Source organism: Lipotes vexillifer, unplaced genomic scaffold (genome assembly GCF_000442215.2).
Source record: "Lipotes vexillifer unplaced genomic scaffold, Lipotes_vexillifer_v1.1 scaffold842, whole genome shotgun sequence".
Classification (NCBI taxonomy): Eukaryota; Metazoa; Chordata; class Mammalia; order Artiodactyla; family Lipotidae; genus Lipotes; species Lipotes vexillifer.
Genome location: NW_006794988.1, coordinates 559,156 through 582,705, shown reverse-complemented (window position 1 = coordinate 582,705; position 23,550 = coordinate 559,156). Strand labels below are relative to the sequence as shown.

The 23,550-nt window shown below is 36.7% G+C and overlaps 1 pseudogene; it reads right to left on the bottom strand.

The window, feature by feature from the left end:
• Positions 1-725: 725 nt before the first annotated feature.
• LOC103077318 (fascin pseudogene) overlaps positions 726-23,550 on the bottom strand; it is a 185,295-nt pseudogene continuing 162,470 nt past the window's right edge.

The following is a 23,550-nucleotide window of genomic DNA, read 5'->3' as shown; positions in this document are numbered from 1 at the left end:
TGTCTCAAGAGCTCCCCACAGGACCCCTTGAAGACCACTCATGGCTACAACCAGGCTTGCCTGGGGCTGCTGCAGCAATAACATTTCATTAAAAAAAACCAAAAACCAAAAAACACTGATTTGGTCATTTTTCTGCTTCCAGTAAGGTCAGAGTGAAAGAAATGAGACTGTGGCCCCTGCACCACAGCAGGATGGGCAGCGGCCAGGCCCTAGCAGCCACCAAACCAGGCCTGCTCCATGCACAAGCAGCAGGAGCCAGCCCCCTCCTGTCCATCCGCAGGGATGGTGCACTAGGGGGGCCTCCCACAGACTTGGGGCAAGAGCTTGGCTCCTGGGAATTGGGGGAAGGGGGGGCTCAGGAGGGGACAGGGGATTCCAGTTACACACCTGCCACTCCCAGGGGCTCGGGAAGGCCGCCCAGCCCTCCACTTCTCCTTGGCCTCTTCGGGGAAATAAGTCTCAGAGTCGTCTGAGGTCAGAAGAAAGAAGTTCTAGCCTCTCTCAGGGCAGAGAAGAGAGGACAGAGGGAACTGAAATCCCTCCAAGGACGGGGTCAGAGCCGCTGACCGGCCCGGGGGGAGGCCACATGGGACAACAGGTGAGGGCACTGTTTTCTCTGGGTTTCCAGTTTGAAAGGTAAGGGGCTCTGGCTGCAGCGGAGCCCACCTGGAGAAGAGTGAACAGGAGGGGTCTGGGCAGGGAGAAGGGGAGGCAGGAGGCAGGGCCTAGTACTCCCACAGTGTGTGTGATGTGGTCGAAGGTGTCAGCGCAGGCCCTCAGGGCCCCCGAGTGACTCTCCTTCAGGTAGTGCCTGCCCACCTTGATGACCAACTTGCTGTCGAAGAACTCGAAGAGGAAGTCCACAGGGGTGTCGCTGCTCCTCGTGACCCAGGAGGCATTGCCCACCATCAAGTACTTGCCCGTGGAGTCTTTGATGTTGTAGGCGCCGTCTCCGAACTCCAGCGGGAAGACGTCTTAGCTGGAGCGGTTGGCATCTAGGATACCCGTGACCTTGCAGCAGCCAATGAAGCCTTGGTCCCCGTGGAACACGATCATGAGGCTGTTGATCAGTTTCATGAAAAAGAGCTCCGAGTCCCCTGCTGTCTCCACCAAGGCAGCCAGGTGGCCATTCTTCTTGGCTGTCACAAACTTGCCATTGGACGCACATAGTATAATCCTCTGATCATGCCACTCGATGTCAAAGTAGCAGCCGCTGTCCTTGGTGGAGGAGGTGGACTGCACACCCTCGGTGGCATCCAGTAGTTGCCCGAGTGGGTGCGGAAGGCGCCATTTTTCGTATAGCTGTCGACTTCCAGCTGGAAAATATGTTGGTTGGTCTCTTCGTCCTGATTGGCCGGCAGATCCATAGCCTGGCTCATGGACATGTTCCTCTAGTCGGTCCCCTGCAGCATGACCTGGGTGCAGCTCTGCTCCAGGGCGAAGAGCTCATCCTTCCCCACTTTGGTGCCCTTGCCCCGATGGTGCCTCGCAGTGGCGGAAAGCCACCTTGCCGGAGCAGAACTCGAGCGTGTAGCTAGTGGCTGGCTCGGGGTCCCAGTTGTAGTGCTGGTCCTGGAAGGCCAGCATGATGAGCTAGTTGACGCCCCAGGGCACGTCGTGGTCCACTGCGATCTTGTCCGCCGGCGCTCATGTGCGCGTAGCTGTTGCGGGCCACGCTGCAGATGTTGACCTGAGGGTACGTGGCGATGTGCACGCTCCACTTCTCAGCTGGCGAAGCGGTCCGAGCGAAGCGCGACAGGCGGTCCTCAGTGCCGCCAAAGTAGAGCCGGTGTCCTTCGGACTAAAGAGACCTGCAGCCGTCATTGTCATGCGCCACGATGGGAAAGTGCTGGGCACCTCGTGTTCGCAGGTTACGTTGCCATGCTTCTCTGCCGTCAGGTAGCTGCCCGCTGCCCAACACATTGGACGTCTGCACCAGCATCTGCATCTGCATCTTCTTCAGGCTGCTGGCCCACTGGTTCACCTTGGACCCGAACGTCTCGGCCGTCAGGTACTTGTTGCTGCAGTTAATGAGACCGAACTGGATCTGCGGGGCCTCGGCCGTGCAGTTAGCAGTCAAGGTGGCGGTGAACCCGAGGCCCGTGCAGCTGGGGAGGTCGGTGGCAGGTTCCTGCGGCGGCCCCCTGCTCCTTTGTTCAGCTACCTCGGCCGTGTGCGCACCCTCAGCAGCGCTCTACAATCACCACAATTTTTTGACATAATATTAAAAAGAATAAAAATGTCCAGTGGAAAGAAAGCTAAAAATTTACTACATAAATTCCAATGATGATCAAAAAGGAATACAGAAATATGAGTCAGTATGTTTTCATGGGCTTTAAATCTGAGTTTAAATATTAATTAATTAATCTCTTCCTTCATTCCACAAGCTGAAATAAACTGCAAGGGATATACCTAAATAGAATCAACTTGTCAAATTAAAGAAAAACACAATGTAATATTTATTCCAAATCAAAAGAAGTTTGATCAGTGATGAGAGAAATGAGAACGTTAAAGCTATGATGGATGGTTTAAGTATATCCTTCATAAAGTTCCATAGTAAAATTGTGCCAGGAATATTTTCAGATGCAAATAATAGAAAACCCCACCCAGAATGACTTAAGCAATAGTGGTGTTTAATTATCTTAAATAAAAGGAAGTCTGGAGATGGGCAATCTAGAGCTGATACAACTCAATAATTTTACCAAGGACATTCTTCTACTCCGTTGTCTGAAGCTGGTTACTTTTTTTGACTGTAGGCATATTGAAATGTGGTTTCCAGATGGCCGCAACACCTCCAGACATCATGGCTGTATTCAAAGTAAATAATCATGGGAGATGCTGATAAAAATGGGTTTTTCCTCAGGTGGTTTTCTTTCTTTTTTTTTTTCCAACAAAAGAAGAAAAATAATTCCAAAAAGTTTTTTTCAGAAAACTTTATTTTAGTCTCAATAGTAAGAAATGGGTGATATGGCCACTGCTGGATGAAAAAGCGGATATCTGGCAAAGAAGAAAATAGGCTTAGATAGTGATTACTAATCCCTGGAGTTGTGCAAAGAACAGACTGGCATGCTTTAGCTGGGAAGAATAGGTAGTATGTCTACTGGTTAAGGACCAGACTCTGTGCTGCATAAACCTATAACATTAATGTAGTACTTGGTGGATAGTATATGATGATAAAATAATAAATTAACATGTGAATATAAGCAAACTCTATGATGCTGAAACACACCTATTAAATCAACAGAGGTAAGTTAAGATGGTGGTGTCCACCCATTCATTCATTTATTCATCCATTTAGCAGCTCATTATTGAGTGTTTATATCAGGCACTATGCTAAGTCCTAGGTATATATTAATGAGTGAAATAATTTTTGCCCTGGTAAAGCTGAAATTTAATGGTTGATCTAGTAAAAACTCTTTAAGCTCTGGGAAATCCAGTGTACTTAAATATCACTGGTAGTATTTAAAATAAATTGTTGCAGTTTCCTCAGAGATAAATCTTGAAACTCTTAACATCTGTAAAACGATAGGGTCAATCCTGTGAATGTACTTCCATTTCTCAAAATTCATTTTTTTTCTGAAATATCTGGTAGTGTTATAGTGTTAATGAAACACTATAAACAACCAGATACCTAATAGTAAGTGAACAGTTTATTAATCTGTGCTTTATTCATGTATTAAAATGCAATATGGCTATTGAAATGATGAGGTTTAGGGCAATAAGCTTACAGAGAAATGTATGTATACAATAAGTGAAAAAGCAGATCAAATAAAAATATGTCAAAACTAAATACAATCTTCCTTAGCGTTCATAGATTTGAGAACTCCTCCTTCTTTCGCAATACCTAGGGAATGTCTCCTCGTCCTTAGTGGACCATTATCAATCTGCTGGGAAATCTTCCCTGATCCTTCCCCTACTCAATTAATTGATTTCTATCTTAGCACTAACAACCTTTTTATTAATTCCTATTTTATATGTTATTGTGACATAGAATTAGTTATGCCTGCTTCTCTCAGAGTTGTCAACACCTCTTTAAAGGAAGAAGCAATCTGTCATTCATCTCTATATTGTTGAGACCTGAGACATGACATTTCATTCTTGTGTCCTCAATATCTACAAATATGTTTGTCACAGAGAAGGTGCCCAAAGAATGTTTGCTGAATGAAGCCAGCAAGTGCTCAGTAAACACTGGCTGAGTGAGTGGATGGATTCTCATAGAATTTCAGTCATATTGATGATCAGAATTGTATTCCAAATTGTTTAATAAAAATTCACGTTCATTAAATGCTTTTTTTCTGGAGAACATGTAACACTATTTTACATATGGGATGTTTTTACAATGTGAAATCTAATAAAATATGTACAGAACTTTGAAGATCTATTATTTTATTTTATTTATTTATTTTTGCAGTACACGGGCCTCTTACTGCTGTGGCCTCTCCCGTTGTGGAGCACAGGCTCTGGACGCGCAGGCCTGATCAGTGACCGTGGCTCACGGGCCCAGCCACTCCGCAGCATGTGGGATCTTCCCGGACCAGGGCACGAACCTGTGTCCCCTGCATCGGCAGGTGGACTCTCAACCACTGTGCCACCAGGGAAGCCCTGAAGACCTAGTTTTTAAATGGCAGCTCCCTATGGTTCAGTTAACTTACCTGAACCTTCATGTGTGGCCTACTGAACTCAATATTGCACCTGACTCAGCTTTGCTTGATTAAGCCTTCTACATAGTTGGCCAGACTGATACTGTTGATGTAGCTCATTATCCTCAAATAACTACATGAATTCTTCTCTAGTTTAAGATCCAAGATAACTGTACACTTGTTTTTTGTTTTGCATCTACATGAAAACAGAATGGGGGGGACCGTGGTTACATATACAGTGAAATCAGAGAAAAGGGTCTTACCCACTTTTATTATTTCCCTTTCAACAGATTACCAAAAAAGTAGCATTCACTGATTTTATAATGTTACATACATTTCAAGAGGGTTATTTTATTTAAAAATACTGAAGGCAAAGTCTTCTGACTCTTCCACTTGAATTAACACCAGGCTTAAACAAAGGAAAGAGCACCAAATGAGTGGTTCAAATAAGAATGTGTACATACAAGTTCTGCTAGAGTGTCTGAATTTAACCTAAAATATCCTGGATCTCTATTCCAAAGTTTTAATTAAGTGCCTGAGTATTTCTATTTTTTTCTTTCTTTTGTGGAGGTTTTAATATTTTATCCAATAAAGCCAGCTATCCAGATTGCTTTAAAAGCTGCTGACAAAGATAGACAGAAATAGAAGGTCTTTGATGTCAAATAAACAGTACTATTTTCATTACATGTGTTTTTACAAATCTCCATGAAAAATCAAGTTTGGGCTCCTTTTAAGGACAGGAGGTATCTTTGTGTGTGCGTGTATGTATCCTGGTTGAGGGGATATGGGGGAGTGATATGAAAGGATACAATGCAAAAGAAAAGAATTCTATCTCCTTTCTCTTAGCCAAATAGTTTAGGTTTAACTGCCCTTGTTTTTGTTGGACCTGAATAGAAAAGTGAGGTATTTTAATCTTCTTTTTCAAAACATACAGTCTTATGGAAATTTAAGTCAACAGCTGTTCAACTGTCAAGTCACAAGCTAAATTCAAGTCTGAGAAAAGAAGAAAATCTGTTTAAATGAAAGCTTATTTGAATGAAGGCCATGGGTTTTAGCATTTGTGTTTGAAAAAAAATTTTAATTGTTACTGAAGTAAAGGATCTTTTGCTAGGATGACCTTTCTTTGTTGAAAATGTTGGAAAATCAATATTCAACATGAAATCAGAAACTGAAGTGTGTCAACTGTAGGATCGCCAGAAGGTTGAGGGAATGGAACACCATAAACTCATGAACACATCAGGGTCAGAGGTTTGACCTAACACAATTTCTAGTATATAGAAAGGGGTCTAGAAAAATGCATGTTGGCATAATGAACAAAAGGAGCAGTCAAAGAAATCAAGTAGTCACTTTTTTCCCCCATTTTCCAAAGGTCTTTTATAATTGATTTCTACTTTAGAAAGATTAATGATAGTTGGCAGGATATATAGTTGTGTGAAAGATAGGCAATTGTATGAATGTTTTTTAACAGTTCAGAAAATTAAGATATAAGCTCTTGGTCAAGAGTGGGGATAGCCTGTCTCATTGTGATACTGATTAATGGGTTGATTTTTTCTTCATATATGATAAAAATCTGTGTTCATATGTGTTGTGCTTGAAAAGGTATGATAATGTAATTTTTTACCAAAGTAGACTCTCTGGCTGCAAGTCTCTGCCTCCTATAAATGTAATGACCTTGATGAAAAGATACTGATTTAAAGACCAGACATTAGATTTGCAGATGCAGAAAATCAATGGTATTAATATAATAAAACTTATCATGCTCTTACAATGATTCACACTAAATAGACTCAGGGAAGACTAATATATAAATAAAATGGCAATGTATTAATTTATTATGGTGGTGGTTTCTCTAACCACCTTTATCCCAAATGTATATCATATAGACAGAGTTGGAACCTATTGGGACTATAGTTATTCCTGTTGAAAAAGTCAAACTATCAGGTCCCTACACTTAATAACACCATGCTCAAAGGGGGTCTCCATTCATCATTGGTCTCTTTTCTGTTTAAATTGGTCAATGCCTCATGTGTAAGGCTTAGTGGTTTTTTTATCCTGTACTGTACATTGTTCTCCCCAGTGTTTCCTGGACTCAGCTCTCTATCACACCTTCACCTCCAAAACTTTCCCACCATAATCTCTAAAACTATCAATCTGGAATCAACAAAAAAGCCCTAGCATTAGCGTCTTCATTTCTTTGCCATAAGTGAAACTTGACTCTCAGCAGAAGATACCACTTTAACCTGCCCCCTTAAACGCTAGCTGCTTATTTTCCCACCCCTGTACCCCTGGATGGTGAAGTAGTATGACTGTACTCTATACTCTCCTGTAGTAATGCTAGTAATAAGTCCTCTACTCTTGTAAAACCAGCGCACACATGCACACCCACACCCTTCAACTCATTTGAGATCCATGACACTTCACTATGCATTTCTCACCACTTTGTTATTGCCATCATCAACAGAAACATCTAGTACACTCCCTGTTGTTTACCAAAGCTTCTGGTGACTGTCTCATCAACCTTTCTCCACCCAAATCCTGCCTTTATTGTCCTTGGTAATACCAGTGTAACCATGGACTCTCTATCCTTAATGTCCTCATCTCTAAGACTTTTTCCTTAGTCCCCTATTTCTCACATTCTGAATTGCATTATAAAGGTAGATTATTTCTACTATGTAATCACAAATTCAGGTATCACTCTCTTGGATTACAACCTGCTTTCCTAGCTATGGTTGTTTCTGGGCCTCAGTGAAAGTTGCAATTCATCACCTTTCTAAATTCATATGATCCTTTAGGCACTCAGTTCTGTTATCAGCATCCCTTTCCAGTCATAAACAATTGCAGTAAATCTTACTCCAAGTTCCTTCTTGATTTCTTTACTGTATTGAAAGTGTTGGTTCTTTCCCACATTTTTCAAAACTGAAACTCAGCAATGCTTCCCAGACTTCCACAGACAAACCATTTTATCTCTTCACAGAGAAAACATGATGATCTCTTCCTCAATTTCCCACTTCCATGCATACAAAACTACTTACACCTGCCTCTATTTTGTCCTGCCTTCCTCTGCTGAAGCACATGTACTTGGAGGCCATTCCCTTATACATCCTCAGAAATCTTTTCTTATAGAGTTCCCCATTATCTTTTATATATTTAACAATACCCTCACAATCAGATCCTTTCATCTGCATCTTCATAAATATAATGCATATATATCTATACAAACATGTACATATAAATTATATACATATATATATATATATAATTGTTCCACTTTAATTTTGCTTTTTAATTTCATGGATTTTTTTACTTTGATTTCTCCTAATATAAATATAAAATTTATATTTATATTTAAATATAAAATTATGTGGCTCTCCTCTCACCTGCTGTTATTTAGCTTACTGAATATTAACTAAATTAAAATGCCTGAAAGTTTCTTTTTTAACCTGAGAATTAAACTTTTTTCTGTACTTTGAAAAAATCACAATTGTTGGTTTACAGACGAGAAGTTTCTTTACAAACTTCTAGAGACAGATTCTTCCATTTATATGACATCTTGATATAAATTAAGATGTGTTATATATGACTGAAAAACTACTGTTAAAACAACAATCTTTTCTCTAGTGAATATATGTGAAACTGTCTCTTCTACTCATGATGGCATCTTGTCTTCCACATTAGGAAATAACACTCAGACTTCTGCACTTTTCCTGCAGAAGTGCCCTGCTCATGCTGTATATATATTTTTTCCACACTGGAAAAATTTTAACTAACTAACCAAATAACTATACACATACACACATACATATATTTGTGTGTACATATGCATATATGTAAATATACATGTGAATATTTGCATATTGCTTGTATATATCTACACATGTATTTATGGCACAGTAACAATGCATATAGTCTTTATGTGGTTCCCCTCTCACCTGCCGTGTAGAAGCAGCTGTTTATTTATGGATATCCTTTATCCATATTATGGATAAGCCTTTATTTATGGATATCCCCAGGGTTTGTCCCCATGTGTGCATAGGAAAACATTCTCTCTCCTTTTGTGTAGTACCTACCACTTTTTTCTTCTCTTATTTGTCCTAGGGGAAGATGTTACCAGAAGCACGGCCCTGACTTCAGTAGTGAGTCAGTCATAACAGTTGATTTGCAGGCCCTGTAGTCTCTGTAGCTTCTAGTCGAGACACTTCCTGATATCTGAGACAGAATACTGATAACCTTGCTGTAATATCAAGTCCCATTATGCTACACGTGTTGGTGCCGTTCTCCAACTCTGCACAAGCTACAGCCATTATCAGTACATACCAAATTATACCCTGGGTTGGCCCCAGAAATGAGAATTCTCATCCCCTGACTTTTTAACCCCTAAAATCCAGGATCACACATGGCCTCTCTTGGCATAGACTGGGATTCAAAGTGCCTACCATGTACCAAGCAGGATGTTGATTTTGGAATAGAAAGATGATACAAGTAAATCTTAATCTGATAGATTTTATATTACACAGCATGGGAGAGAGGTGTGTGAACAGCTATTGTGGTCATGGCTCTAATGAAAAAATGTAGAAAGTGTTATAAAACACAAAGAAAGAGATATTTTATTTTGCATGAGCATTAAAGTTAGTCACAGAAGACAAAGCCTTTTAACTGGGTCTTTGATTACTAGAATAAGTTCACCCGAGAGAGAGAAGGGAAAGAAACTCCAAGAACCAAATTGCATGAGGAAAGGGATAAGTCATCAATGTTCGTATTCAGAACAGAATGTTCTGACCTGTTGAGAATAGAGGTTAAAATCTCAAATATCTTTATGGCTAAGGAAATTTCTAAAGGCAAACCAGCTAGATGTTGGAATATAAAAAAGGACTATTCATAAAGAATATATGTAAAGGACTTGTGTAATCAGTCGGAGAAAGTAGCTTCTGATGTTCAACTCCACATAATTGTTGCCATGTTAGAATGATGGGTTGGCAAAAACAGATTTTTAAAATTTTAATAGAAAAACTGAAAAGATATGGATTTTTAATGTAAAATATTCCAGGTTTAAAATATTGGCAACTAATTACATTTTATTTAATTTATTAAAGTTTTATTTAATTTTCTTTAAATCATTTTTATTTAACTTTTTGTCTCTGAAAGCTGAAGGTTAAGACCATTTAGGCATTAGGTCTTCTTTGGGTTATCAGTTTACAACTTGAAGGTTAAAATATAAGTGTTGAGGAGATGTACTGTAAGATATTCATACTGGGTTAAATTTGTTGCTCTTAGCTTGAAAGTAATAGGCCAATTGAGCACCATTCTCTTGCCCAACTCTTAAAGTGTTCCATCACCTTTCTTGGTAATCACGCCCTTTGCATTTCATATAAAATATGCAAATTTAACAAGATCAGATTAAATCTTATTTCCTCAAAATCCTTTTTCAACAGCTTCAACCTTCATTATTCACATGTTTCTGTGAACTCCAATCCATTTATTGTCTCTATCATATTATTTATCAGTAGGTCATAGCAGTCTCTCTCTCTCTCTTTCTCTGTGTCACATATTTCTCATTTAATTCCAGTATGGTAGAAAATGCATTTGAATAATTTCAATTATTTTAAACTTTTAGACCTACAATGTATGCTTCGTTAAGCAGAATATGGTCTGTGTGTCCACCTTATGGACATTTGAAAATAATGTATTCTGTTGCACATGAATGAAATATTCTATAAATATCAATGGGTTCAGCTGATTGATAGTACTTTCAGGTCATCTGTGTCCTTACTGATTTAGTGCTCTATCAATTAGTGATAGAAGAGTTTTGAAGCCTCCGAATGTAATTGTTCTGTTTGTCTGTTTCACCTCTCAGTTCTATTTGTTGTTGTTTCATTTATTTGGAAGGTCTACAAATATTTAGGATTACTATTTTATCTTGATAAATGATTCCCTTAATCACCATGTAACAAGCCTCTTTATCACTGTTAATAGCTCTTTTTCTAATGCCTATATTTTCTGATAAAAATATAGACACTCAAACTTTCTTTTGGTAAGTGTTTGCATGGCATATAATTTTCCATTCTTCTGGCTTTAACCTGTCTTTGTCCTTATATACAAAATGGGTATCTGGTAGACAGCATATAGTTGGATCTTTCTTTTTAAAAAGTTTTATCTGATTTTATGATCTCTGACTTTTAAAAATAATTCAGCTTCACTGTGGTATAAATGATATGTAAAATTGAAAGGTATTTAAACTGTATATTGGGGTGATTTAATATATGTGCACATTATGAAACGATTCCCCCATATAGTTATTTTTAGTACAGAAGCCATAACCTCACATAAGTTTATTAATTTATTTTTAATATTTTTGTTGAGAACATTTAAGTTCTACTCTCTCAGCAAATTTCAATATACAATACAGTGTTATCAACTATAGTCACCATTTTATATTAGGTTCTCAGATCTTATTAATTTTATAGCTGAAAGTTTCCCTCACTCCCAACTCCTGGAAACCACTCTTTTATTCTCTGTTTTTGAGTTTGACTTTTTTTTTTTCAAGATACCACTTATAAGCAGTTCCATTCAGAATTTGTTTTTCTTCGTCTGGTTTATCTCATTTAGTCTAATGCCCTCAAGGTCCATCCATGTTGTCACAAATGGCAGGATTTCCTTCTTTTGTAAAGGCTGAATAGTATTCCATATATGTAATATACTGTACGTGATATATTATATCTCATATATTATATATACACATTACATTTTCCTTACTTGTTCATCTTTTGATGGACACTTAGATTATTTCTTTATCTTGGCTTTTGCAAATAATGCTGCAAAGAACATGGAGACGCAGATATTCCTTTGATATCCTGTTTTCATTTCCTTTGGATATTCCCAGAAGTGGGATTGCTGGATTGTATGGTAGCTCTACTTTCAATTTTTAGAGGAACCCCCTGCTAAGAAAGAAGGTGATAATAGTTACTAGTATTTACTAATGGCTGTAGCCTCTGCCCCAAGCTCAGTGCAAAATAAACAGGTGAAAACTACCAAATTCAAGTTTCTCCCTGAGGAAAGAAAGAAATGGAGCACCCATCCAATTTTCTAGCTTTTTGAGGGGTTTCCTGAGGGACTGGTCTCTGTATTGACTATCTTGAAGCACTGACAGCAGACAGGCACCAGAGGGCGCAAGAGATTACAAATGTCTGAGAAGCAAAACTGGGACATCCCTTTAGGAATTTACATGCACAAGTCCAGAGAAGACACATCCACAGAAAATGTTGGAGGGGGTCCCCAGAATCTCTCGCCAGGGTGATTGGTGAAGGTCGTTCCCTGTATGAAGCCAGTCTGTAAAGACAAGAAAAGGTAATTCTTTTATCAAATGCACAGACACCCACATAAAGATTCGAGGAACACAAAGAAATAGGAAAGAATGGTCCAAACAAGGAACAAAATAAACCTCCAGAAATCAATGCTAAAGAAATAGAGATATGAACGACTTGACAAAGAATTCAGAATAACCATCTTAAAGATGGTTCAGAAAATGAAGAAGGAACAAAATCAGCATTTCGACAAAGAGAGAAAATATATTAAAAATAAACAGAAAATTTGGGCTGAAGAATACAATAACTGAACTGAAAAATTCACTAGAGGGGTTTAACAATAGCCTTGATTAAGCAGAAAAGAACTTTTGAATTCAAAGATGGGTTATTTGAAATTACCAAACAAAACAGAAATAAATAAATAAAAGATTGAATTTAAAGGACTTATGGGAAACCATAAAACAGAGCAATTTATGCATTATAGTAATTCTAGAAGGCAAAAAGATTATTTAAAAAAATAATGGTTGAAATTTCTTAAAACTGGGGAAGGAAATAGCTATCCAGATTCAAGAGGCCCAACATTTCCAAATAAGAGAAAACTGAAGATGTCCACATGAAGATCCATTGTAATCAAAGTGTCAAAATAAAAAACAGAGAGAATTTTGAATGCAGGAAATAAAAAGTGCCTTGCTATAGACAACGGAATCATCATAGGACTATCAGTAGATTTCTCAGAAGAAACTTTTCAGGCCAGAAGGGAATGAGAGGATGTATTCAAAGTGCTGCAAAGAATCTGCCAATCAAGAATAGTATATCTGACAAAACTATCCTTCAGAAATGAAAGAGAAATTAAAACTTTCTCAGATAAGTAAGAGCTAAGGTAATCCATCACCACTAGGCCAGACTTATAAGAAATTCTAAAGGGAGTCCTTCAAGTTGAAATGAAATGAAATAAAAGGATGCTGAATGAAAGCATCAGCAACATGAATGCATATGAAAGTATAAATGCTGGTAAAGGTAAGCATAGAAAATACAGAATACTGTAATGTTGTACCAGTAGCATGTAAATCACTGTCAATTTTGGTCTGGTATGGTAAAGGGTATACAATATAAAAAGATATAATTTGTGATATCAGTAACGTGTGTGTCAAAGAGAGAAGTGTCAAATTTTTTTATGTGATTGAAATTCAAGTGTTACCAGCTGAAAATAAATTTTTACAACTGTAAGGTGTTTTATGTAAGCCTCATGGTAACCATAAAGAAAATACTTGTAGAATATACACAAAAAATGAGGAAGAAATCAAATCATTTTCACTACAAAGGAAGAGAGCAAAAGAAGCATAAATGCCACAAGACAGAGAATAACTAACAAGGTGACCATAACCTTTCTCTATCAATAATTACTTTAAATGTAAATGGATTAAATTCTCATTCAAAAGACAAAGCTGAATTAATTAAAAAAAATATGCTGTATAAAAAAGACTCAAAAGCAATAATAAACAAGTGGGACTACATCCATATAAACAATCAACAAAGTGAAAAAGCAACCTACAGAATGGGGAGAAAATAGTTGCAAACCATGTATCTGATAAAGGCTTAATACCTAAAATATATAAGGAACTTCTACAAGTCAATAGCAATAATAATAATAATAAATAATAATAACCTGATTAAAATATGGAGAAAGGAACTGAATAGACATTTTTTCCATAGAAGATATATGAATGGCCCACAGTCTTTTGAAAATTTGCTCAACATCAGGGAAATTCAAATCAAAACCACAATGCGATATCATCTCACACCTGGTAGGATGGTCATTATCAAAACAAACAAACAAACAAAAAATAACAAGTGTTGACAAGCATGTGGAAAAATTGAAGCCCTTGTGCACTGTTGGTGGGAAAATAAAATAATGTAGCCATTATGGAAAATAGTATGGAGCTTCCTCAAAAAAAAAAAAAAAATAGAGCTATCACGTAATCCAGCAATCCTTCTTCTGGGTATCTATCTAAACAAATTGAAATCAAAATCTCAAAAAGATATTTTTATTGTCATATGCATTGCTGCATTATTCACAATAGCCAAGATGTGGAAACAATCTACATGCCCATCAGTGGATGAAGAGATAAAGGAAATGTGGTAGGTATATACAATGGAATATATTTCAACCTTAAAAAATAATGAAATCCTATCATATGCAACAACATGGGTGAAGCATGAGGAAATTATGCAAAGTGAAGTAAGCTTGTCACAGAAGGAAAATACTGTCTGACTCCTCGTATGAGGTCTCTAAAGTAGTCATGGTCATAGAAGCAGAAAGTAGTATTGTGGTTGCCTGGGGCCAGGGGTGCGAGGGGAAATAAGTAGTTGCTATCAATGGGTATGAAATCTCACGTATGCAAGATAGAAAAGGTCTAGAGATCTGATGTACAATATTGTGCTTATAGTTAACAATACTGGCCTGCACACTAAACATTTTGATCAGAGGGTAAATCTCATGTGATTTTTTTTTTATAACCACAACCACAAAAAAAGAAAATATACTGAGAGATTAATTGTTAAAGATCATTTCACCATCTATGTATGAGGTTCTTTTCCTCCCAAACTTAATATCGTAATTTCTAGAAGTTGTAGTCTAAAATAAAATAAGCACTGGTTTTCTAATTACAATTGACTTTGGCCATCTAATTCGTTGTGTTTGCTTTATAGGAACTTACAGTTTAATGACCATTACCTTGATAGCTCATCTCCTGTAGTGCAGTTTCATTATACCTCTGTGGTTTCCTAGACTTGCCTCAGGTTTATGACCCAAACATCCTTTCTTCCATAGCTCTTTAGTCATGGATGAAATTTTCATTATTTTCAGTGAGAGACAGGCTAGGTAGCAACTGAGGCTTGTGTTGTTGTTTATGCTGTTAATGTTATTACTGTTAGTGGTAGTAAACACTAATTAAATGCCCTTTTTGCAGTAAATTAAGTAGGATATTGAAAACTGGCATACTTACACAGAAAACTTCTGTCCTTTAGAAACATGATAAACCCCTCCCCCTAAAAAACACAGTACTACTTAAATTTGCTTCATGAAACTATAAAACTTAGACCTGGTGGAAAGTTAGTTGTCAGCTAATCCAAAGTCCCCCAGTGGGTTTGAGTTCCTGTACAACATCCCTTCACTGAAACAGTTCCTGTGCTTTTCCAGGAAGAAAGATCCATTATTAGGTAGTTCTAAATATTATAGAGTCCTTTCTTTTCCTGAGATAAAATTCAGAATAAGTTCTAGGTGAATTTATCTAAGACAGGGTTATTGTCATGATAACCTCTGAATATTAGGACCATTATTTTGAGCAAAGGACAAGAATTATTTTTACCCACCCCTCCCCATGCAGAGGGAAAAAGTCAGGTAGTGAGGCTCTCAATAAATTTCGGGAAGGCACTTCAGTATAAGGTATGAGGAAGGTTCATGAGACATGTTCATGGCGATCATTCTATATCTACAGTTCGTGTTTATTTCTTGGTTAGGATGGTAGGGAGGAGAAAACTGAGCTAAATGAGAGTGACTCTATTTCCTCTGTGTAAACTCTTATACTTATTACCAAATTTTTACATAGTATCAAACTGAGGACATTTTATTTAGAGGATATTTCTGAGTGTGCCTTTATGATTTGAAGAGATTAATGCATTTTTTTAGAATGTGAATTCCTAAGAAAAACAATTATTTGGATATCATGTTAGTTTTTCAGGGATGCCATAACAAAATACTAGAAACTGGGTGGCTTAAACAATAGAAATTTATTGTCTTATAGTTCTTAAGGCTAAAAGTCCAAGGTCAAAGTGGTGGCAGGGCTGGTTCCTTCTGAGGGCTGTGACTGAGAATCTGTTCCAAGCCTCTCTTCTAGCTTCTGGTGGTGTGCTGACACTTTTGGCATCTTTGTCATTCTTTGGCTTATAAATGAGTCAGCAAGATCTCTGTCTTTATATTCACATACTGTTTTCCCTGTGTGTGTATCTGTGTCCAAATTTCCCCTTTTTTTAAGGACACATTGGCTTAAGAGCCCACCCTACTGCAGTGTGACCTCAACTTAACTAATTACATCTGCATAAACACTATCCCTAAATAAACTTACATTTTGAGGTGCTGAAGGGCTTAGGACTTCAACATATGAATTTTCTGAGGACACAGTTCAACCCATAACAGGTAAGCAAGTAATATGTCCAATGCTAAGGGAAAAAAAAAACCTAATCCATGAACCATGGGGATCTTTGAAAACTCAAATACATGGTAAAGGAGTCCAAATATAGTGATAATTATAAGCAAAATCCCAAAGAAATATAGCTGCATACTATACAATTAATTGGACGAGTGTCAGAATTAATCTTTTCTGTACAGTGATTTTGATTTCTCAGATACAAGAGAGTGCCTATTTTGTGACTATAACTTTAATCTCTGCATGATCCATGCAAAGGAAATAAAGTGCCTTTTTGTTTGCTTGTGTTTTTTTTTTGTTTGTTTGTTTGTTTGTTTGTTTTTGCGGTACGCGGGCCTCTCACTGCTGTGGCCTCTCCCGTTGCGGAGCACAGGCTCCGGACTCGCAGGCTCAGCGCTAATGGCTCACGGGCCCAGCCGCTCCGTAGCATGTAGGATCTTCCCGGACCGGAGCACGAACCCACGTCCCCTTCATCATCAGGCGGACTCTCAACCACTGCGCCACCAGGGAAGCCCTGCTTGCTTGTTTTTTAAGAAAGATTACAGCGTTAGATTTCAATCATGTATGCAAGTGAAGGGAAAAGTGGTGCAGAAAATTTAAAACAACAAATTGTCATTTTTAATAGAATGGTAACAGATTTATCTTCTAATATATATCAATAGGTTGCTTAGCTTGTTTTTGTGTCACAGGAATTTTCTATGGGCAGCACAGAGCTGGAGAATGTATGATTATGCTGTTTACTCTCTATGTGACTTGGGACTTGCAACTTTACCTTTGAATCTATAAACTACAGAAGTAGCATTCTCACATATATAGTGGGAAAATAAGTTAACTCATAATGGTGGTGTGACAATACAGAGATTTTGCTCAGGAGATATTAGAACCATTCTTTTGTTTTCTTCCCTTCAAATTTTACCCCCACTGTATACACTAGGAATATGATTGGCCAGGACCCCGGCACACACTGGTTTTGAGGAAGGTGTGGAAGTTACTTGTAAAGGCACATTTGCTGAAGAAAATATGCAAATGCACTCAATATGGGCTATACAAGATTCAGTAAATAACATTAATAATTTCTCAGATTGATTCTCTAATAGCACTCAGTAAATACATTTGCTGTAAAATCATGTGCAAAGAAAACAAATCTTGCGTACTAAATCTAGAAAATTTTCAACACACTTACCTACTTAATATCTGTTTCCATTGACCAGACCTCACACCTTCTTAAAACCTTAAAACTCCTAAGGCTTATATTTCTTTTTTGGATTTACCTACTTATTCTAGTAAAATCATTTCTAAAAATATCTGTTAATCAAACTTGGTGGTAGTAAAAAATACAATATCCCTGCTCCTTCATGACAATACGAGTAGCAAGAGAATGTCTTTATTATTTTAAAGAAAATTTAAAACAAAAAACTTCTTAAGCTCTGCATCAATAAGCAGGAGTGCAAAAAATTAATTGCATATCTGGTCACTAACCTCTGTTGAGATTATTCAGCTTTGCATCCTAAGAATCTAATGATTATATTTTCACTCAAATCGATAACATGGGGAGAATGAGAAATAAATTTAGACATTTCTAGAAAAAAACATTTTCAAAGTATTTCCTTTGTAATATGGAAGTGTTCATCTTTTGTCTAAAATAAGATTCTCTTTATTTTACACTTTAAATGTGTTAACTGAGTTTTAATGCAATTATTTCCTTAATGGGTTGGTCAGTGTCTTTGCACAATAAAAATGGACATATTCCCTTTGAATAGTTCTGCCTGGAGTTTTGTTTTTGTGATTAGGTCCTGTGAAAAGGTCATTATCAAATATTTTTTGTGCAATCACAATATTTGCTTCAAATTACTTTTGTGAATAAGTTGTTATCTTTACCTCAAGCTCGTTTCTGAATATCCTGTAAAGTCAGACAGCCATCTCCAGATCTTTATAAACAAAATAAAATGAATCTTATTCATTGATTACATATAATTAGGAAAACAAAAGTAGCTGAGAAAACTGAAAATTAAACACAAACTTTTCAAATAAGATATGTGACCTATTCATTGGACCTCAACTTAAAAATATATATATATATATATATATATATATCAGTTTTAGTTTTTATTGGGTACATTTAAATATTATAAGATTCTGAATCATGGTGATTTATTCACTTATTCATCATTTGTTTTTCTTTGTTAAAATATGATTACTTTTGGCCCAAGTGCAAAATGGAAGATATTTTAGTAAGTTATGTATGCAAATGCAATTACAATCATTACGTCTAGAAGCATTTTAACATTTATTTTCACTTGGTATTCAGATTTCTTTAAGTACTAAACATACCTGGTGTGGGCTCACAAGCTCATACCTGCAGTTCTCAAATTCCAAAACTAGGAAAACTAGAATTTTTTTCCATAAACTCCTTGATGGCAAAATCTGATCTCATGTGAATCAGTCTGGTTGTAACATCTGAGGTTACTGCCAGTTAGTGTGAACAGTCAGAAGTTTCATGGCAGAAATGTTAATGATTTGATGACTGGTCTGTTGGAAAGGTTTAAGGTGGATGCACTGTATTGCCTTCCCAAACTCTCCAAAATTCTGAATTCCTAAACAAATCTGGCCTCAAGGATTTTCATGGAGAAACTGTGGACCTATGTCTCCTTCTTCTTTCCCAGAGGAGCTTTGTAAATGTCACAAAGGTATTCAGCACAGTGTGATTTTGTTTATGTTTGTTTGTAGGTATGAAGATGACATTCTCATGACCCATTTTGTGGGTAGAAAGACATGCATTTTGAAAGACTGAAATTATTTTTTCTACAAGAGAATTTACAGTGTTGTAATTAACTTACAAGAGGTTTCCCACATGCTCACATAGTAGGTCAGAAGGTCTTCCGATAATGTTGGTAATAATTTTAGTAGGACTGGTCTTTGTTGTTGGTGGTGATGGCTACTGGGTATTGTTATTAAGTGGGTTATTGGAATGATTAATTTGTGACAGGCAAAATAACTCATTGAACATGAGTGTCTTTATGGCTTGAAAGCATAATTCATTCTGCCATGGTGATGCATGGGTAAGGGAAGCTAGGATGCTACAGGGTTAGATGAGATTTTGGCTTTTAAGACTGAAAAGTTCTATGTTAGAGGAAGAAGATCTCCTGGGAGACAGTTTCATTATATCCCCAAAGTTAGCAACATTTCTCTGATAGACACAATTTTCATTTTCCTGGTTTGATTCCATTGGTCCTAGTCATATCCATTTGCACTACTCTAAATAATTCAATATTTTAGCTCCTAATAAAGGGCTCCTTTCATTTCCATTTCCTGCTCCCACATTACCCAATAAAACCTTTGGTTTAAATTTGCTGTTCTTTGATATCTTTTAATTTTATTCTCTGAACCTTAGTTTAGGATTCATCTGCCTTTTAGTACTCCAAGTTTCCTTCACAGTTATGGTCAGAGCTACTTAGTGAGAATAATAGTACATCTTCACACACAAAAGTAGAGTCAAATACAGCAATTCATATCTTTATATCTTTTTTTCTTAACAGTTCTGGGGTATTACAGTTTTTTTTCCTGCCAACAGTCAGCTGCTTTCCAATTTCCACTGAGACAAATAAAACCTAATAAAAATAATGACTTTATAATAATTAAAAGCCAAAAAATACCTGAATTTTTTCCCATTTAACAGTTGCAAACACTAGACTAATTTTCTCTTCTATAATTAGCTAACATTTGATATTTTGTTATTTTTGTTTGTTTTTCTCGCCTGATTTTTAAAAAATCACTGTTTTCTTCATTTACATGTCCTAAAGTATCTTATTTAGAAAATTTCAATCTACCTGTATTGTTGCTATGTTTTTCTCTTACCCTATTTTCATTTATTTTAATGGTGTTAGGGGAAATTCACTGAAAACTTCCACCTCTACCCTCGATGTTTTTAATACCTGGTGCTTAGTAAAATAACTTGCAAGATAAAAGAGTGAATGTCACATTAATTATAGTCATAACAAAACTTGCAAGTGTCACCTTTGCACTTGTACAATTTGTCACAAAATGATAAAACACATCTGGGAATCAATAAATAAACAAATTTTTTTTCTTGTAGAATAACATTTTAAGACTTCTTTTTCCCTGTCCAAAATTTGCAATTTTTCCTTGCAAAATAATTTTGGCTATTCTAGGTCTTTTGAATTTCTTTATATCACCTTGTTAGTTTATACACAACACACACACACACAGGTGTGTTGGATTTTTACTGGGACCAAATTGATTCACCAAAGTTAACATCAGCTGAGCTTTTTTGCTAAGTTCTTTGCATTCACTAATTTTTAAAACATCTCTGTAATGTCAGTACTATGCTATTGTCATTTTACTAATGAGGAAACTAAGGCTTAGAGAGCTAAAAAAAAACCCCAAAACCAAACCAAAACAAACCAAAAATAAGCACAGACCAGGCAGAGTCAGTTTGCATCAAATAATACAGATTAGATCAAATAGTACAAAACTTGTTGAAACCTCATGTCTTCCCCAGGTCTTCTGTGAAATCTTTCATTTCAGAACATTGGACACACAACTGAACAATGAACAGAGTAAACAATATAAACATAATTAAAGAATATTTGCCCTTGGATCTAAGGCACAGCTGAAGGTTTTCAGTATCAGTTTAACACTTTCTATTGTTGTTTATAGATGATAATAACCCAATGCAATATATCATTTTAGATTTTCCCTTCAAGAGAATATAACTACAGTACTTAAATTCATTTACTTCTAAGAGACCCTGTGACTGGGATTTTATTTTAGTTAAGAAAAGAGGGTAGATGAAAATGATGTAGGACATATATTTCTCTTTTTAAAAATTTCTCTCCTTTTCCCAGTTTTCTACTTGACTGGTGATACCAGGCAAAAGTGAAAGTAATTTTTTTTTAAGTTTGAATTAACTAATGCTGATAACTTAATTTCAACCTTAGCAGCCTAACTGTACTAAAACTTACTCCATGGGTGATGATTTTTGTTGCAAATACAATGTTAACAGGTTCTCAAAAAATGCAATATTTCCTCTGTTATCTTTTACTTTCCTTTCTGGACCACTTTCTTATTTTCTGCCTCCTTTATCTAATCATTTTTGTGTTCAATAGTGTCACACTGCCCTCTGGATGCCCAAATTCTGCTGTGACTCAATCCATGGCTACCCGTCACCACAATCTGTCAACATGCCATTCTGCAAATCCAGCATTTGCTATTTTGTGGTCAATTTAAAAATCTTATTCTCCAGTTGCTAATTCTCCCAACTTCTTTTGACTTAATTCTTTGATCAAACTAAAGTAATGTTAAGAAAGTTAGGATAGTTGGAGGGCCTGCCTTTAAAAATATTAAATTTCTCAATGGAGAGAAATTTATCAAACAGGTACAACAGACACATACTTGACACAGATCCTCTTCCTTTTATTATTTCACATAACCTCTTTATATACTTTTGAATGTGTTGATGTGGGGGTTTTTTCATCATTGATTCTGAAATACTTCCTCCAAGTTTCTTGGGACAAGAATTTATATCTTCTGATTCTTTATCTTCACTCTTACTCCTCAGCATTTAATCCTGTGCAAAACTCAGTCATTCACATGATAGGAAGTACACCTTTTCAGTTGGGTCTTGGATTAGGTGAAAATTATAATGGTTATGACTTATTATTCTGTATAGTTTTCTTTTCTATTCTTTTTCTCTCTCTCTTTTATTTATTTATTTTTTTGTCTTTACTTATTTGTACATTGGTCTAGGCACTTAGTTCTATCTGTTAACTTCATCCTTGGAGAAGCGTGGGCAAAGTTTATCCTCAGAGAGATACTGAAGGTGAACACATGTTGTACCAAGGAAGAAATAATTAGAAATGAATCAGAAATCAGAAAACTTTCTATTCAGAGCAGGATTGATCTTAGTTGACAAAGATAAAGAAGTTCCCTATGGAAATCGCAATCATTTTCTGTTAGGTGCATAAGGGGAGGGATGCTTATCTGTTGTCACTGATGGATTGTCACCACTTACAATAGTATCTGAGACCCAACAGGAACTCAATAAATACAACTTGATTGATTGAATTCATTTCCTATCTATTGGATTGTGATCATGCTGCCCAGCAGGGGCTGGAGATGTTTTTAAACATGCGACATAGGGAAATCAGGGCCATGAGTCTGGGAGGAAAAAAAAAAAATTCAGAAGAAAACTGGGTAAATAAAGTACAGTTCATTATCAGTCTTTGGGATTACTTGAGAAACAGCATCCTCAGAAAGCAGCAAGCACCTACTCAGGGCAGAGTCAGGTCTGTAGAGTGAGGTGGTAAGAAGTATTTTATCAGAAGCAGGAGATCATGTAATTTCTAGATCAAACGATCTTCTAATTACTGTCTCAGTCTTCATACTGAGCCAGTCATATGTGTAGAACATTCCCACATAATACCTCAAAGTCCCTGAGAATTATCATAATTATTAATAATATCACAAAAGTAATTATTATTGTAATAATTATCATTGTTCTTCACTTTATATATGACTGTCCTAATCACTTTACATAATTTTCACCAAACCCTTTGTCAATTGTTATCCCAGTTTTATAGAAAAGGAATTTAAGAGCGAAAAACTTGCCTGAGGTCACATAGCTGGTAAATGGCAGAGCCATGACCTAAAGCCTAGACTTTCTGATCACAACACTCGTGCTCTTCAGCACTAAGGAATTCTGTACCGCAAAAATAAAATCTCTGATAATTTACATTTCTCCTCAGGTTTTACTTCACCTTGAACTATAAAATTTTCCCTTAGGTTGAAAATTAAGCTTTCTCCATCTTTCAGGCTCCATCCTTCTTACAAAAGAACATCTTTTGTAAGTTTTGGATCAAACTAATCATGGGAAGATGTTTTTGAAAAGTATTAGAAGTGTCGGAACTGATCAATCATCCCTAGAAGTTTTAGACTCTGGGAGACAAAGGCATCTCAAATCATACAACCTAGGTCTCTATAGATAATGGAGTGGTAGGTGTATCATGATATGGGGAAAAAATATCAGAACCACATAGTGATTTCTGAGAAGAGAAATTACTCAATCTGAGAAAGAAAGCAGAAGCTTTTAAATGTTCTGTACTCTAGCCAGGGTCCCTATATTGCCTTCATTATTTGTAAGTTACTGTTTTCTCAATACTTCTTTTATACTTTTATAAATCATCACTCTTCTAATCATCTTTGAATTATGTTATCATATATGTATATATACTTACTGCTCAAAATTCCTTCTGTTTTGTTTTTTTTTTTTTTTTTTTTTTTTCCTTGCGTTATGCGGGCCTCTCACTGTTGTGGCCTCTCCCATTTGCGGAGCACAGGCTCCGGACGCGCAGGCTCAGCGGCCATGGCTCACGGGCCCAGCCGCTCCGC